Raw genomic sequence first — 10,585 nt, 5'->3', positions numbered from 1 at the left:
AAACGGGTCATATTGACCCGAAATCAACTTGTTTTCTTTTCGGTTCATCGGGTTCGACCCGAACCCTTGAAATCTCAACTCAAACTCATTAATTTCGTGTTAGGTTCGTGTCGTGTTTTCAGGTCATGTCGGAAATTGCCACTCCTACGTTTGACTAGTACTTCGTAGTGCAGAAAAAATAAGAGGAGGGGGCGGGCGCTTGGCTTTTCGTTGGTCTTTAGTTTTCTTTAGTTTTTCTTTTATCAAAGACTTATGTGGCTGGCTTTGGAAAAATCGTGTGAATTGCTTCAATTGGCCATGCGCAACTAAGTTCTTTCTTCTAGTAAAGGGTTAACTTAAAGACGCGGTTCCAAATATCTGTGAGATTGAATTATTTTTAATTATTTATTTTGTTCATTGCTATTCATACGTTTTCTGATTTAATTTCTTATGATTGTTTTGTTATTTGAATATCAAGAGTCCGATATTCGAATTAACCTAATAATCTACTGCCAAATTAACTGATTAAATCCATAATTGTTTAATTGGTTAATACCAATGGCAACTAGTGTGATTGGTCACATGTTAGAGAAATGTATGATCTAAATTAAACAAACCCTCGTAGCGTGTTTATTGGTTAGGCTTGGACTTTCTAATTCTTCATGCAATCGAAAAATTAAATCCTACGATCGCACCAAGGATTATTTTTTTGTTAGGAAAATAATTAACGGTCGTACCTTGACTATCGAAAAAGTAAGGAAAAATTAGTTGTTTATCGCGTATGGTAACTATAACCAATCTATTAATGAGTAATTGAATTATCTTTACATTGATGATTAGTTGAATGGACCGTGTCTGAAAAGTTGTACCTTTGACTAGAGTCGTATCTATTATTGATTCATTCATATTTATTTTCATGCATTGCTTTGATTTAGTTAATTATTTATTTTTATATTTTTATAAAATCCCCATACTTTGAACTCAAGGAGAAACAAATTTCCCCAATCCCTATGGATTCGACTCTACTTACCACTGTATACAAAATTTATATGTTATTTGAGCAAGTATTTATTATTGTACAACCTTGACACCTATTAAGAATAAATTGAGACGAGAGTAATTTTTTTAGGAGGTATATAGAGACAATCTTTATTGCCCCAGAAAGAAAAAAAAAACAATAAAGTACTAGGAAATTGAAGATTATTTCAAACTAATGGAAGATTTTACTTAAGTAAATTCACTAAGTCATAATTTGAACTGTTCTATTTGTATAATTTCCGCATACATCTCTCATCTTTTGATTGCAAATTAACGAGTCATGTCGATTGCTCGATAGTATTGATAGTGCTTATTTTCTGGTTTCTTGATTTCTGAACCTCTCTAGCATTATTCTTGCATACGTGGTGTTGAGCCATCCTTAATTTTCTAGCGTTTCCTGCACAATTGAGTTGATTTTCTATCTAAAGTCGTTGATCAGTACAAAGTCATTGTTCAGAATAGTTGAGGGGCAATCAATTTTGTCTCTTGTTGTGTTAATCTAACTTTGTCGTGTGATTTCTAGTAATTTAGACTGCTGAAAAATCAATTTTGTCTCTGGTATAATGACCAAGACTTATAATGTATTATGTGGTTAAATAATTAAGTTGCATTATTCCCAAGAATGCGCATCATCGAACTATGTAGTTTTGTCTAGAAATAGGTTTTGGGTTTGAGTTTAATTTTACAATTTAATTTCTAGTTATTAAACTTTGTTTATTTGAGAACAGAAAAGAATTGTTTTAGACATTTCAATGAAAATCCATGCTTGTTCGTCTCTGTAAAATATTACTTGAATAAAAATGGTCATCGTACACAAACCATATATATGTATCTAATATATATATATATATATATATATATATATATATATATATATATATATATATATACACACACACACACACCCACATACAAAATTGGTTTTAGAATTTATTAAGCTACAAATTTGATCAATATGCTAAATCAATATCAAAACCCTATTTAAGTTAGAATTTTGAGATGATAACAAGATTTGGAATTAATACAAAGGTGGGGTAAAAAAAGAATAAATAAAAATTTAAGGGATTAAATAATGAATTTCCTATTTTTGCTTTCTCCTTCATACATTTGAAGCCCCTTAGATTAGCCATGCATCACTTCCCTCTCTTTCGGGCTATGGCAACTCAAGGGTCCTCAAATTACATCAATCATAAAATAGAAGGTCCAACTTTATGATTAGACTTTGACATGAGAAATCAATATTATGTGAATGCAGAAGTAAAATATTTAATAAGCTTATGTCATACAGCTCGCATATTAAAAACTCAGAGAAAATTTATCTCAAAATCTTTTCTCAAACCTGCGGAAGAATTATAGCTTTTATGAAACTAAATTCTACTCTTTACATAAAGCAAATAGTGACATGGATATATAGTCATAAATTGACTGTACAATTCCCTAGAATAGCAGTCAAAGAAATTCTAATCAGCATGACAATTACATCCCTGTCAAAAAATTACCAAACCCATATTACTGAGACTATATATGATGCGACTCCTCACCCATCAGGTAGCAAACATTAGCCATGGAGAAACTTCACAACCTCTCCCCTTTTGGATTTGTGTTGCTGTGTTTTCTTTCAGCTTCCTTAGCCATGCTCCCGACCAATATTACCACTGATCAGTCATCTCTTCTTGCCTTGAGATCTCACATCTCATTTGACCCTCACCAAATCTTGGCAAACAACTGGTCTGTCAGATCTTCTGTGTGTGAATGGATTGGAGTGACCTGCGGCTTTCGGCATCTCAGAGTGACCGGCTTAAGTATTTCAAACATGAATCTTACCGGCACCTTACCCCCACAATTGGGGAACCTATCATTTCTTGTTTCGCTTGACATGAGAAACAACAATTTCCACGGAGAGATGCCGCATGAAATTGCTCGTTTGCGCCGATTAAAAGTACTTAATTTGGGCATCAACAATCTCAAAGGAGAGTTACCCTGGTGGATTGGTTCATTTCGTAAACTTCGTCACTTGAATCTTAGAAACAATAGTTTCACTAGTCGTATCCCATCTTCCATCTCTAACTTGTCAAAGCTAGAGACTATATATCTTTCGTTCAACCCTCTGCAAGGAAACATTCCCACGGGGATTTTCAATATTTCCTCGCTGCAAATCATTCACCTTATGGATAATGGCCTATCCGGAGTTCTTCCAAGTGACATGTGTTACCGTCTTCCTGGACTGAGTATCCTTGACCTATCAATGAACAAGTTAAATGGTCAATTACCATCAAGTGCTTTAGCCCAGTGTTCAGAACTTCAGGTGCTGTCTTTGTCTATCAATAAATTTGGAGGTTCCATACCAAAAGAAATTGGAGGACTGAAGAAGCTTGAGGAGCTATACTTGGGTATCAACTATTTAGAAGGTAGGATCCTTGCTAATTCTTTTACCATACATGGACAAAGCCAAATTAAATGAATTGTTTTATGTTGTAGTGAATTTGTGCAGATCTAGATCTAGAAGTTGGTTTGTTCTAACAAAAATAGCACATATCTTGCACAATATTTAGAGTGAGTTTGATAAATATAAATGTGAAATTTAAAATTTGAAATATGAATCCATTAAGTTACCAAATGTTATGTATCATGGTACAACTCATTATCTAAATCTGAATACTGAATACAGTATGCCTGTTAGATAATTGTAAACAACTTAATACCAAATTTCATATATTTCATAATTTTGTTATTATGTTGATTTATTCATTAATGATGATGTTAAAATGTTATACTTTATTTATAATATGTATAATTTAATTTCATTGAAAATAAGATATTAAAAAATAGAAAAAAGAACCACATATTAAAATAAAATCATATTATAAAAAATGTGTTTGGGAAAATAAATTTATTTGAGAAAAAACAAACTTTAGCACAATTTTCAATAGTTTATTTTTGCTCATATGTCAATGTTTGTAGATATGTAACAAAGTAATAAATCTTGCATTTGCATTAAATGGTAAGTGAACAGCTTCTCGCTTATTTTTTTAAATATATTTTATTTAGAGAATTTAGAGGCACTTAATTAATTAAAATGTTCTATTTTTTGACATCACACACCTATGGATATGTTGAGGCCTGAACCCATGAAATTTAAGTACTTAATTGTATTCTCAAATAAAACCTTACTTTTATCTTTCCATATTCCCAATTGAAAAGGCAAAAAATACAAGAAAAATTTAGAGTTACAGTTTGTTTCCGCTGAACAAATTTTCAGAATACTGCCTCGAGGAAAGAATTGTTACCAAAGATTTTCAGATTTTTCTGTTCCTTTACAGCTAGGAAAACCATGAATACATGCAGCAGATAATATGGTCCTGATGGACAAGTTAATGGCCAAAACATATTCGTATTTTCTTAGGATACTATAGAATAGTGAAAAAGGTTTTGAAAAATTTAGTTAACTTTACATGCATTTACTTTAAGATGTCTTTTTAATTTGATTTCGAAACAAGCCAATTTCAAAATGTCAAGGGTGCCAGGCTGTGGCCAATTTTTTGCTATTGGCCTATCAATTTTCTCATTTAATTCAAAACGTCCATCAAAGATCTCAACTTGTTAATTTTTATTGCATCCACATTTTGTAGGTGAAATTCCAAAAGAAATTGGTAACTCAACTTTGATGAACACACTAGATTTCAGATCAAACAAGTTAGCAGGTATGCCAATTTATTTACAAAACTTACAGAATATAGAGACTTATATATTTTAATGTATATGCTCAAGATTATTTTGGCAGGTGTAATACCACGAGAGATTGGAAACTGCTACTTTCTCCAACATGTCAACATGGAATTCAATAGCTTAACTGGTTCCATACCAATAGAGATCTTCAACCTCTCAAAACTGATTATTATGTCACTTACACAAAATCAACTTTCAAGCAATCTTCCATCCACATTCGGTTATAGGCTTCCCAATCTAGAAGAGCTTTACCTCGGCATTAATTCCTTCTCTGGAGTATTACCTACCTCAATCTCAAATTCTTCTAAACTTCGTAGAGTAGATTTTGGTTCTAACAAGTTCACAGGTCCAATTCCTACTTCCCTGGGGGACCTAAGTCTCCTGGAACTGTTGAATCTATCCAACAACAATTTAACGAGAGATTCATCATCTCAAGAGTTGAGCTTCATCACTTCATTGACAAAATGCCAATATTTGTCAATATTGGTCTTCAGTGACAATCCATTGAATGGGATCATTCCAAACTCGGTCAGTAATCTTTCAACTTCCCTTTAAATGTTATCTGCATCAGATTGTAAAATCAAGGGTAGCATTCCTAATGGAATTGGAAACTTTAGTAGTTTGATCCAGTTAGATCTATCCAACAATGAGCTAAATGGGTCGTTGCCAGCTAGGATAAAAGATTTACATATGCTTCAAGGAATGGATCTTAGTGTGAACAAACTAAGCAAAGTGCCCCTAGAGTTTCTTTGTGCTCTCTATAACTTGGCTACAATAGATCTTGGACAAAATCAAATTATGGGCTCAATACCAAAGTGCATGGGAAATTTTACTTCCCTAAGGAATCTTAACCTAAGTCACAATAGACTAAATTCTACCCCACCTGTAGAAATATGGAACCTAAAAGATCTCTTGGAGCTTGACCTCTCCTCAAATTTGCTGAGTGGATCTCTGCCGCAAGCAATTACGAATATGAAGATGGCAAATTGGGTAGATTTGTCAATCAATCAGCTCTCAGGTGGCATTCCTGACTCAATTGGAGAGATGCAGAACCTGAAAAATCTTTCTTTAGCACATAATAGATTGGAAGGATCAATCCCAGAATCGATTGGTAAGATGTTAAGCTTGGAGTCATTGGATCTATCGCATAACTTTCTCTCTGGATCAGTTCCAATGTCAATGGAGAACCTTCGGTATCTTAGACATTTCAATGTCTCTTTTAACAATTTAATAGGTGAAGTTCCTTCCAAAGGGCCTTTTATAAACTTCACTGCAGCATCCTTCACTTCAAATCAAGCCCTCTGTGGTGCTCAAAGGTTTCATGTGCCCCCATGTCCAAATAATTCAGCTCACAAATTGAGAACAAAAAAGTTGCATCGAACAATTTTTATTCTACTGGGGGTGATAATAGCAGCGGGAGCCTTGTCCTTTGGATTTGTTTACCTAAGATATCGAAAGAAAGATACAGTTTCCGGTCTAGCAAATTTATCGTTAGTTGCAATGCCAGAACGAATTTCATATTTCGAACTTCTAAAGGCAACTAATGGGTACAATGAAAGCAATTTGCTGGGAACTGGAAGCTTTGGATCTGTTTATAGAGGTACTCTTGATAATGGAAGGGTCGTGGCTGCTAAAGTTTTCAATTTACATGCCGAAGGAGCATTCAAGAGTTTTGATGTAGAATGTGAAGTACTGCGCAATCTTCGCCACAGAAACCTGACAGGAGTCATCACCAGTTGCTCTAACCCTGAGTTTAAGGCATTAGTGCTTGAGTTCATGCCCAATGGGAGTCTTGAGAAGTGGTTGTATTCGCATAACTATTTTCTGGATCTGATGCAGAGATTAGACATATTGATTGATGTTGCATGTGCATTGCAATATCTCCATTGTGAGTATTCAACTCCAGTAATTCACTGTGATTTGAAACCGAGTAATGTCCTGCTGGATCAAGACATAGTTGCCCATCTAAGTGATTTTGGCCTTACAAAGTTGTTGGGTGAGGAGAACAGCATCACATACACCGAAACACTGGCCACACTTGGCTATCTCGCACCAGGTGAAAAATTTTCTCATACGACTAAAGTAATATTTCCTCAATTGTTTGCTGTTGCAAATTCCAAATATCAAAAATTACAACCAATTTAAGAACATAGATGAATTTTATATATGTCTTGCAGAGTATGGATTGGAAGGATTAGTATCAAGAAAATGCGATACCTACAGTTTTGGAATTATGATGATGGAAGTCTTCACAAGAACAAAACCTAATAGTGAAATGTTTGGCGAAAACTTGAGCTTGAAGAGTTGGGTGACTGATTCAATACCTGATGAATTAGCCCATGTCATCGATGCAAATTTGCTGAAGGAAAGTGATGAATACTTTGTTGAAAAGCTAAGCTGTATAGCCTCAATCATGAAAGTGGCTCTGGACTGCACGATGGAATCTCCAAGAGAGAGAAGCAACATACAAGATGTTCTTGTTGCGCTGAAAAAGATCAAGCTTCAGTACATAAGTGCCCTCCATTCAAGGACGTCTTAAAGGTGCACGTTCTCTTTGAGATTTGTAGTTTTCCCAACTCTCCTAGCTTCTGGTTGGGTAATAATCTTGTATTGGCTACGGGCTTGGAGAAATCTCAACAAGATGAGGTCAAGTAGAAATGGAATTTGATCACTCATTATGCTTCATGAGTGGTTACGGGGCTGTAATCCTTTTCGTAGTATTTCTTGAATTCATGTACTGAATGATAAAATTAATCAAAACATTTCCTTTCTCTTATTAGCGCATACATAAAATTAATCTTAAATATGCAGTTGCAGAATAAAATGTTAATTAAGGACTAATCTTTTACTCAATTACGGATCATTGCTTTCAGCGATTACATTACCAAGAGCATGTTCATAGGTTTGTGAATTATATTGACATCGTCAAGCCGATCTAGGCATTTGTCATATTTTGTGGATTATATCATTTCGTATGTTGTATCTTTTGGTGATAATACTACTTTACAGATAATTTCTCATCATCTACAAATAAGAAAAGTTAAAAAAAAATTTTTAAAAACTTATTCCTAATCTATAGTCATGCTGATAAGGACGTCACATGTCATTTCTTCATATTTAAAATTTTTGTTTAGTGAAAAAATCAAGCTAGATTGTCAAAATGGTGGGGGTAGACAATGGAATTTTAATTAAATTCCAAAAATTACTATTGGTTTATAAATTATTTTTATGGCTTATTTTTATCCAATTGGATATTGCCATATGCCATGTACATCTGGAAAAATTGGTTATTAAATGACCAATTATATTTTGCCACGTGTCAAGTTGGGACGTTCCAATCAATTGAAATTGCGAGGATGTCTCCACCAACCAAATCATATCTACGTGACTCGGAAATTTTTGGATAAATATCTAAATATTTATTTCGTGTTAAAGAGATAATATTTAGAGTTGTTTAATCCACATATATTTCTTATATACTACAATAGCTTGGCCAGTCAAACGGCGCCATGTCATGTGTTCCCATAAGTTTGCCCAATCGAGGAATTACTTATCTCTTTATTAATAAATATAAAATGAAGAGATAATATTTGACTAACATAGTCCTAATATGACTGTGCGCCTTGCAAGACAAGTAAAGTGGTACACGAGTCTTCAACCTCTACCTCTTGCTCAGCTATAAATAGGAGTCTCTCAACCAAATCAAGGGGATAGAGACACACACGAAGAGGCGTCTCATACATTCAAGTATTGAAGTTCCAAGTTACAAAGGTCTGGATCTTCAAACTCTCCAAGTCTGCTATATATCAAGACTTGAATCTTCAAATATCTTCCAAGTTCTTCAAATCTTCCATCTCAAGATTTGAAGGAATCGGTGGTGGATCCAAGAACAAGCTGTGAAGCCCTTGAATTGGTGTTCGAGGAGGCGAATCGAGGGAAACTCTCTACAAGTTCGAGAAAACTTCAGAGATTGTACCTACATATTTTCCTAAATTTATATATTACCTATTTGTCGTGTATTTTTCTTGTCGTTTTACAGATTTGAAATTTCATCACGTACAGTGGGATTGGGTGGAACTTAACCTCCTTGGCCCAAGAAATTAAGGAATTGGGCTAGGTTTGGATTCATCATATGTCGAGTTTGGATAATGCTAAACTCCACATAACAGAAGTACAACTGATATACTTACATATTTAGTTGTTAAGAGACCACATTTGTACATATGTCAATATATCACTATTGTGTTATATGCTACTCATTATTTAAAAAATTATTATCTAAGTTGATGTTTGTGATACTAATTATGATTTAGTTGAAATTTGATTTTGCAATTAATATACTACTCCCTCCGTCCTGAAAAGTTTGTCACTTTTCGGGAATTGAAATATTTTTCAATAGTAGACAAGAAGAAAAGATAGCTGTCTGTAATTCCTAAATTATCCCCGCCAAGCTGTCCAAATTTTGCCTATAGTGGTGCGGATGAAGTTATTCAAATGGTTTATGCAAACTAGTCAACACTTTGGGCCCACTACATTATTAAAACTACACTAACTTTTTGCTTATTTTGCACTGCACGCGCTAGTAAACATTGGCTAGCATCAGCCACACACTTCAAAGCGTGTCTTGTTCTTTTGACAATTTATGCCGGACCCACATATTTAAAGGTAGTGTCAGAAAGGTACAATTAGAAGAAGGCGAAAAATTCATTTGCATTTTAGGTATGTGACAACATTTTGGGACAGACCAAAATAGAAAGCGTGACAGTTTCAATGGGACAGAGGGAGTACATCGTTGGTGAAGTATTACTATCAAAAATGATAAAGGTGATGTATTTAAATCTGGGCAAAGCCCCCTACCCTAGCATCAACATTTTGTTTAACAAATGCAGCCCAAGATCGGTCTTAACAAAGGTAGCCCAAAAAACAGATTTACAGCCCAAATAAGAATTCCAAATTATTTAGACCACAATTGCACCGTATCGCCCCTTCCGCTTTGAAATTGCATATAATAGTGGAAAATTTTCGCTTCCATTTTATTCTTAGAATTCCGTTGCAATGTTTTCCTGCAGCTAAGTCCTTAAGTCATTTCCATAAAAAAATAATACCACTAACCAGTCTGTACTTCATTAAGGATATAAATAAGTCTAATCAAATCGAACACCTTAATATTTAAACTTGTTTGATTATTTTAACGAGTTTAAAATTTTGTTCAAATTTGATTTATTTATTTATCAAACCGAGGTTGAACGACGAGTTTGAATGTTATTCAAATTTGATTTGATTAGTCGGCGAGCTAAATTTGAATGAGATCTTACCAAACAAAACCCAATTCGAATGTCGAGTAGTTTAGTTTATCTTTCAATCCTATACTTCATTTTAATTGCGGTTTCTATTTTATCTCTCCGCACTGATCTTGCCTCAATATGACTTGAGCTTCAATATTGACATGGAGCATAGGAATGGCTTAGGACATATACCCCAAAAATTGATTTCACTACTCATTGTCTACAGGTACCCGTAATCTCAAACTTTTTGATCTCCTGGATACACTAGATTCATAGTCAAATTTTGGTTGTGTTACAATTAGTTGTATAAACTATTGATATTATTTTACATCTAAATGTGAAACAATGCAGATGTCTTTAGTTTACGGACAGATACTATTCTTACATGTGAGTTTTAACCACTGATGTTCTGGCTGTTTACATTCAAGCATAGATTAAACTTCAGCTTTCTCCAGAAATATTGCCATACACTTTATCACAAAAGCGTAATATTTAACTGGGGGGAGGGTTGAGTTGGGTGGTACGGGGGGAGGGAATATAAGTGAGAGGTCTCGGCT

The 10,585-nt window shown here is 34.2% G+C and overlaps 1 pseudogene; it reads left to right on the top strand.

Moving 5' to 3' along the window:
* Positions 1 to 2,581: 2,581 nt before the first annotated feature.
* Positions 2,582 to 7,407, top strand: LOC113709885 (uncharacterized; annotated as a pseudogene).
* Positions 7,408 to 10,585: the final 3,178 nt, after the last annotated feature.

Source organism: Coffea arabica, chromosome 10c (genome assembly GCF_036785885.1).
Source record: "Coffea arabica cultivar ET-39 chromosome 10c, Coffea Arabica ET-39 HiFi, whole genome shotgun sequence".
In the NCBI taxonomy this organism is placed as follows: Eukaryota; Viridiplantae; Streptophyta; class Magnoliopsida; order Gentianales; family Rubiaceae; genus Coffea; species Coffea arabica.
The sequence above is the reverse complement of the archived record's forward strand: the minus strand, read 5'-3'. Positions and strand labels throughout refer to the sequence as shown.